The following is a 6,609-nucleotide window of genomic DNA, read 5'->3' on the forward strand; positions in this document are numbered from 1 at the left end:
CGATTTGTCTCCAAGGGGATATTGCTGCCTCGGGCACATTATAGTCTGTCTAGATTTTCGAATCCAACGCAAAACGGATGGTTAATTGTAACGTTCGTGGCCTCCTAATGACGATGGAACACTCAAATTGCGTCGAGATTCAATACATCGTCCTCCAGCCGACTTGTCTCCAAGGGGATATTGCTGTCTCGGGCACCTTATGGTCGTTCTCCTGTGAGTCTAGATTTTCGAATCGGATGCAAAACTGATAGTTAACTGTAACGTTCAGGACCCCCTAATGAGGAGGAAACACTAAAATTGCGTCGAGATTAAATACATTGTCCTTCAGCCGACTTGTCTCCAAGGGTTTACTGCTGCCTCGGGCACCTTATGGTCCGTCTCCTGTGAGTCTAGATTTTCGAATCCGACGCAAAACTGATGGTTAATTGTAATGTTAAGGGCCTCCTAATGACGATGGAACACTCAAATTGCGTCGCGATTCAATAAATTGTCCTTCAGCCGACTTGTCTCCAAGTGTCTATTGCTGCCTTGGGCACCTAATGGTCGTTCTCCTGTGACTCTAGATTTTCGAATACGACGCAAAACTGATAGTTAATTGTAACGTTCAGGGCCTCCTAATGACGATGGATCACTCAAATTGCGTTGAGATTCAATACATCGTCCTTCAGCCGACTTGTCTCCAAGGGTCTATTGCTGCCACGGGCACCTTATGGTCGTTCTCCTGTGAGTCTAGATTTTCGAGTCCGACGCAAAACTAATGGTTAATTGTAATGTTAAGGGCCTCCTAATGACGATGGAACACTCAAATTGCGTCGCGATTCAATACAACGTCCTCTAGCCGATTTGTCTCCAAGGGTCTATTGCAGCCTGTGGCACCTAATAGTCGTTCTCCTGTGAGTCTAGATTTTCTAATCCGACGCAAAACTGATAGTTAAGTGTGACGTTCAGGGCCTCCTAATGACAAGGAACACTCAAATTGCGTCGAGATTCAATACATCGGCCTCCAGCCGACTTGTCTCCAAGTGTCTATTGCTGCCTCGGGCACCTTATTGTCTTTCTCCTGTGAGTCTAGGTTGTCGCATCCGACGCAAAACCGATAGTTAATTGTAACGTCAGGGCCTCCTAATGACGGTGGAACACTCAAATTGCGTCGAGATTCAATAAATTATCCTTCAGCCGACTTGTTTCCAAGGGTCTATTGCTGCCATGAACACCTTATAGTCGTTCTCCTGTGACTCTAGCTTTTCGAATCCGACGCAAAACTAACAGTTAATTGTAACGTTCAGGGCCTCCTAATGACGATGGAACACTCATATTGCTTCGAGTTTCAATACATCTTCCTGCAGCCTACTTGTCTCCAAGGGGATATTAGTGCCTCAGGCACCATATGGTCCGTCTCCTGTGAGTCTTGATTTTCGAATCCGACGCAAAACTGATAGCTAATTGTGACGTTCAGGGCCTCCTAATGACGAAGGAACACTCAAATTGCTTCGAGTTTCAATACATTGTCCTCCAGCCGACTTGTCTCCAAGGGGATATTGCTGCCTCAGGCACCATATGGTCCGTCTCCTGTGAGTCTTGATTTTCAAATCCGACGCAAAACTGATAGCTAATTGTGACGTTCAGGGCCTCCACATGACGAAGGAACACTCAAATTGCTTCGAGTTTCAATGCATCGTCATCCAGCCGACATGTCTCCAAGGGGATATTGCTGCCTCGGGCACCATATGGTCAGTCTCCTGTTAGTCTAGATTTTCGTATCCGAAGCGAAACTGATAGTTAATTGTGACGTTCAGGGCCTCCTAATGACGATGGAACACTCAAATTGCTTAGAGTTTCAATACATCTTCCTCCAGCCGACTTGTCTCCAAGGGGATATTGCTGCCTCGGGCACCATATGGTCACTCTCCTGTGAGTCTAGATTTTCGTATCCGATGCGAAACTGATAGTTAATTGTAACGTTCAGGGCCTCCTAATGACGATGGAACACTCAAATTGCGTTGAGATTCAATACATCGTCCTTCAGCCGACTTGTCTCCAAGGGTCTAATGCTGCCACGGGCACCTTATGGTCGTTCTCCTGTGAGTCTAGATTTTCGAGTCCGACGCAAAACTGATGGTTAATTGTAATGTTAAGGGCCTCCTAATGACGATGGAACACTCAAATTGCGTCGAGATTCAATACATCGGCCCCAGCCGACTTTTCTCCTAGGGTCTATTGCTGCCTCGTGCACCTTGTGGTCGTTCTCCTGTGAGTCTAGATTTTCGAATCCGACGCATAACTGCAAGTTGATTACGTTCAGGGCCACCTAATGACGATGGAACACTCAAATCGCGTCAAGATTCGAAACATCGTCCTCGAGCCGACTTGTCTCCAAGGGGATATTGCAGCCTCGGGCACCTTATGGTCGTTCTCCTGTGAGTCTAGATTTTCGAATCCGACTCAAAACTGATGGTTAATTGTAACGTTCATGGCCTAGTAATGACGAAGGAACACTCAAATTGCTTCGAGTTTCAATACATCGTCATCCAGCCGACATGTCTCCAAGGGGATATTGCTGCCTCTGGCACCATATGGTCAGTCTCCTGTTAGTCTAGATATTCGTATCCGAAGCGAAACTGATACCTAATTGTAACGTTCAGCGCCTTCTAATGACGACGGAACACTCAAATTGCGTCGAGATTCAATACATCGTCCTCCAGCCGACTTGTCTCCAAGGGTCTATTGCAGCCTCGGGCACCTTATTGTCGTTCTCCTGTGAGTATAGATTGTCGAATCCGACGCAGAACTGATAGTTAATTGTAATGTTCAGGACCTCCTAATGACGATGGAACACTCAAATTGCGTCGCGATTCAATACATCGTCCTCCAACCGCCTTGTCTCCAAGGGTCTATTGTTGATTCGGGCGCCTGTTGGTCGTCCTCCTGTGAGTCTAGATTTTCGAATCCGACGCATAACTGATAGTTAATTATAACGTTCAGGGCTTACTAATGACCATGGGACACTCAAATAGCGTCCAGATTCAATATATCGTCCTCCAGCCGACTTGTCTCCAAGGGTCTATTGCTGCCTCGGGCACCTTGTGGTCGTTCTCCCGTGAGTCTAGATTTTCGATTCCGACGCAAAACTGATAGATAATTGTAACGTTCAGGGCCTCCTAATGACGATGGAACACTCAAATTGCGTCGATATTCAATACATCGTCCTCCAGACGACTTGTCTCCAAGGGTCTACTGCTGCCTCGGGCACCTTATGGTCCGTCTCCCGTGAGTCTTGATTTTCGAATCCGACGCAAAACTGATGGTTAATTGTAATGTTAAGGGCCTCCTAATGACGATGGAACACTCAAATTGCGTCGAGATTCAATACATCGGCCTCCAGCCGACTTGTCTCCAAGTGTCTATTGCTGCCTCGGGCACCTTATTGTCGTTCTCCTGTGAGTCTAGGTTGTCGAATCCGACGCAAAACTGATAGTTAATTGTAACGTCAGGGCCTCCTAATGACGATGGAACACTCAAATTGCGTCGAGATTCTATTAATTGTCCTTCAGCCGACTTGTTTCCAAGGGTCTATTGCTGCCATGAACACCTTATGGTCGTTCTCCTGTGACTCTAGATTTTCGAATCCGACGCAAAACTAACAGTTAATTGTAACGTTCAGGGCCTCCTAATGACGATGGAACACTCAAATTGCGTCGAGATTCAATACATCGTCCTCCAGCCAAATTGTCTCCAGGAGGATATTGCTGCCTCGGGCACCATATGGTCCGTCTCCTGTGAGTCTAGATTTTCGAATCCGACGCTAAACTGATAGTTAATTGTAACGAACAGGGCCTCCCAATGACGATGGAACACTCAAATTGCGTCGAGATTCAATACATCGGCATCCAGCCGACTTGTCTCGAAGGGGATATTGCTGCCTCGGGCACCTTATGGTCCGTCTCCTGTGACTCTAGATTTTCGAATCCGACGCAAAACTGATGGTTAATTGTAATGTTAAATGCCTCCTAATGACGATGGAACACTCAAATTGCTTCGAGTTTCAATACATCTTCCTGCAGCCGACTTGTCTCCAAGGGGATAGTGCTGCCTCGGGCACCATATGGTCCGTCTCCTGTGAGTCTTGACTTTCGAATACGGCGCAAAACTGATAGCTAAATATGACGTTTAGGGCCTCCTAATGACGAAGGAACACTCAAATTGCTTCGAGTTTCAATACATCGTCCTCCAGCCGACTTGTCTCCATGGGGATATTGCTGCCACGGGCACCTTATGGTCGTTCTCCCGTGAGTCTAGATTTTCGAGTCCGACGCAAAACTGATAGTTAATTGTACGTTCAGGGGCTCCTAATGACGATGGAACACTCAAATTGCGTCGAGATTCTATACATCGTCCTTCAGCCGACTTGTCTCCAAGGGTCTATTGCTGCCACGGGCACCTTATGGTCTTACTCCTGTGAGTCTCGATTTTTGAATCCGACGCAAAACTCATAGTTAATTGTAACGATCAGGGGCTCCTAATGAGGATGGAACACTCAAATTGCGTCGACATACACTACATTGTCCTTCAACCGACTTGTCTCCAAGAGTCTATTGCTGCCTCGGGCACCTTATAGTCGTTCTCCTGTGAGTCTAGATTTTCGAATCCGACGCAAAACTGATAGTCAATTGTAACGTTCAGGGAATCCTAATGACGATGGAACACTCAAATTGCTTCGAGATTAAATACATCGTCCTCCAGCCGACTTGTCTCCAAGGGGATATTGCTGCCTCGGGCATAATATGGTCCGTCTCCTGTGAGTCTAGATTTTCGTATCCGACGCGAAACTGATAGTTAATTGTAACGTTCAGGGCCTCCTAATGACGATGGAACATTCAAATTGCGTCGCGATTCAATACATCGTCCTCCAGCCGACTAGTCTCCAAGGGTCTATTGCTGCCTGTGGCACCTTATTGTCGTTCTCCTGTGAGTCTAGATTGTCGAATCCGACGCAAAACTGATAGTTAATTGCGACGTCAGGGCCTCCTAATGACGATGGAACACTCAAATTGCGTCGAGATTCAATACATCGTCCTCCAGCCGAATTGTCTCCAGGAGGATATTGCTGCCTCGGGCACCATATGGTCCGTCTCCTGTGAGTCTACATTTTCGAATCCGACGCAAAACTGATAGTTAATTGTAACGAACAGGGCCTCCCAATGACGATGGAACACTCAAATTGCGTCGAGATTCAATACATCGGCATCCAGCCGACTTGTCTCGAAGGGGATATTGCTGCCTCGGGCACCTTATGGTCCGTCTAGATTTTCGAATCCAACGCAAAACAGATGGTTAATTGTAACGTTCGTGGCCTCCTAATGACGATGGAACACTCAAATTGCGTCGATATTCGATACATCGTCCTCCAGACGACTTGTCTAAAAGGGTCTACTGCTGCCTCGGGCACCTTATGGTCCGTCTCCCGTGAGTCTTGATTTTCGAATCCGACGCAAAACTGATGGTTAATTGTAATGTTAAGGGCCTCCTAATGACGATGGAACACTCAAATTGCGTCGAGATTCAATACATCGGCCTCCAGCCGACTTGTCTCCAAGTGTCTATTGCTGCCTCGGGCACCTTATTGTCGTTCTCCTGTGAGTCTAGGTTGTCGAATCCGACGCAAAACTGATAGTTAATTGTAACGTCAGGGCCTCCTAATGACGTTGGAACACTCAAATTGCGTCGAGATTCTATTAATTGTCCTTCAGCCGACTTGTTTCCAAGGGTCTATTGCTGCCATGAACACCTTATCGTCGTTCTCCTGTGACTCTAGATTTTCGAATCCGACGCAAAACTAACAGTTAATTGTAACGTTCAGGGCCTCCTAATGACGATGGAACACTCATATTGCTTCGAGTTTCAATACATCTTCCTGCAGCCGACTTGTCTCCAAGGGGATATTGCTGCCTCAGGCACCGTATGGTCCGTCTCCTGTGAGTCTTGATTTTCGAATCCGACGCAAAACTGATAGATAATTGTGACGTTCAGGGCCTCCTAATGACGAAGGAACACTCAAATTGCTTCGAGTTTCAATACATCGTCCTCCAGCCGATTTGTCTCCAAGGGGATATTGCTGCCTCGGGCACATTATAGTCTGTCTAGATTTTCGAATCCAACGCAAAACGGATGGTTAATTGTAACGTTCGTGGCCTCCTAATGACGATGGAACACTCAAATTGCGTCGAGATTCAATACATCGTCCTCCAGCCGACTTGTCTCCAAGGGGATATTGCTGTCTCGGGCACCTTATGGTCGTTCTCCTGTGAGTCTAGATTTTCGAATCGGATGCAAAACTGATAGTTAACTGTAACGTTCAGGACCCCCTAATGAGGAGGAAACACTAAAATTGCGTCGAGATTAAATACATTGTCCTTCAGCCGACTTGTCTCCAAGGGTTTACTGCTGCCTCGGGCACCTTATGGTCCGTCTCCTGTGAGTCTAGATTTTCGAATCCGACGCAAAACTGATGGTTAATTGTAATGTTAAGGGCCTCCTAATGACGATGGAACACTCAAATTGCGTCGCGATTCAATAAATTGTCCTTCAGCCGACTTGTCTCCAAGTGTCTAT

The sequence above is a fragment of the Schistocerca americana genome, unplaced genomic scaffold, assembly GCF_021461395.2.
Source record: "Schistocerca americana isolate TAMUIC-IGC-003095 unplaced genomic scaffold, iqSchAmer2.1 HiC_scaffold_93, whole genome shotgun sequence".
Classification (NCBI taxonomy): Eukaryota; Metazoa; Arthropoda; class Insecta; order Orthoptera; family Acrididae; genus Schistocerca; species Schistocerca americana.